Source organism: Macaca nemestrina, chromosome 17 (assembly GCF_043159975.1).
Source record: "Macaca nemestrina isolate mMacNem1 chromosome 17, mMacNem.hap1, whole genome shotgun sequence".
NCBI lineage: Eukaryota > Metazoa > Chordata > Mammalia > Primates > Cercopithecidae > Macaca > Macaca nemestrina.
The window spans coordinates 55,870,231-55,872,211 of record NC_092141.1 but is presented as its reverse complement, the minus strand read 5'-3'; the positions used below and the strand labels follow the sequence as shown (position 1 = coordinate 55,872,211).

The 1,981-nt window shown below is 34.3% G+C and overlaps 1 pseudogene; it reads right to left on the bottom strand.

The window, feature by feature from the left end:
* Window positions 1–878: 878 nt before the first annotated feature.
* Window positions 879–1,366, bottom strand: LOC105476750 (small ribosomal subunit protein eS24 pseudogene; annotated as a pseudogene).
* Window positions 1,367–1,981: the final 615 nt, after the last annotated feature.

The window sequence follows — 1,981 nt, the reverse complement described above, 5'->3', positions numbered from 1 at the left end:
TACGTGCCTGTGGTCCCAGTTACACAGGAGGCTGGGGCAGGAAAATAACTTGAGTCCAAAAGTCAAAGGTTGCCCTGAGATGAGATCACAGCATTGCACTCCAGTCTGGGAAGTAAAACCCTGTATCAAAAAAAAGAAAAGAAAAAAGAAAAAAAGGAAAGCCAATAAAAACTCAGCTTACAGATGAGCAAATCTTTCTAAGTCTGCTGGTTATCTTTTAACAATTTATTTGAGTGGAAAAATAATTGTTTATGTTTCAACTGTATTGTGTTTGTGCAGTTTTCTTAAGATAATTGAAAGTAAGACACTTTATTTTATGTCAAAAATCCATAGGTTTAAACAGATTGGATGACAGGAAAATTTGGCACCAATAAAAATAGACATGGTAAAAGAACAAACTGTGAATGACCAGTCAACTTACAAAAATGTTCATACTTACCAGTAATCAAGAAAATGCAAGTTAATTTAACAATAAAATGACCTTTGACCTCTGAGAAAAAACAAGATGAAAATAAATGACTGTACAGTAGATTAGTATTATCTACCTATGGATTTATCTGTCTGTCTATCTTAGCACAGGATTTGAGACAACCTAGAGAAAATAAAACTACCTAACAATAACACACATATGCACTCCTATACACACACAAACACACGCACACACACAAACCAGCTAAAATATAAAAATGGAATAAATGTCATCACCCAAATGGAAATCTAGTTTTTATATAGAATTATTCTAAATGTATGGAAATACAATTTGCCTTTAGTGTCACTTTTTATTCTAAAAAGAACTGCTGCTTGAGTGATAATTTACATGATTTTTTTTTTTGAAAGTTTTTAGTTTATTAATCTGCTTGTGAAAAATCCAAAATGGACACAGGTAGCCTTTACTGCAGCACCTTTACTCTTTTGGCTGTGATCCAATCTCCAGCTCACTTTTTGCCAGCACCAACATTGGCCTTTGCAGTCCCCCTGACTTTCTTCATTCTGTTTTTGCGTTCCTTTCGTTGCTTTCTTGAGGTCTTTTTCTTCTCATACAGGCCATGTCTTGCAAGTCTATGTTTGGGTTAATTTTTTTTGCATAATCCAGGGAGTCATAAATCATGCCAAAGCCAGTTGTCTTGGCACCACCAAAATGAGTTCTGAATCCAAATACAAAGATGACATCCAGTGTGATCTTGTACATTTTGGCTAGTTTTTCCCGAATTTCTGTCTTAGGCACTGTTGCCTTCCCAGGGTGAAGGACGTCAATGACCATTTGTTTCCTCTGAAGTAGTCGGTTGGTCATGAACTTTCTAGTGCGGATAGTTACGGTGTCGTTCATGATGGCTGCCTATCTTCGGACAGTCAGGGAGGAAAAGAGCAATTTACATGATTTTTTTAAAGGAGGCATTAGCTGAGTTTAATGTGAAAGAGATACTTAAATTCTAAGAAAATGAGAAGTATTAAAAGTTTCCGAGAGCACAATTATATAGGGAGTCTATTAATTTGAGTGCACCAAGTCAAAGGATTGATCCTTTGGTAAGGCCTCTATGCTTTATGTGGAACCTTCAAAATCAATAACCCAGAAGCAAAACCAAACTTGAAAGAGAACAGCCCTCATGAATTCTATAGCACATGTTCAAATCCATTATGTGATTAAGGTAATCAGGATTGCTAGCACCTCTACTCATATACAAGAAGTTAACAGAAATATTTAATGGGGTAATCCCAAAACGTATATAATTTTAACATTTTTTCCTATTAACACATAACAATAAAAAAGTTAGGCATATAATGAGACGTTATTTGTAATGAAAATCCAAAAATAGTGAGCTTAAAAGGAACGCACATTGAACCCACATGCAAAATTATCAGATAGAGACTTCAAATAATTCAGATTAATACTCTCAAATTTTTTTCTAAAAATATTTTATTAGAGAGCAGAAAGCTCTATAAACAAGTAGAAATTCTAGAACTGAAAAACATAATACTTAAA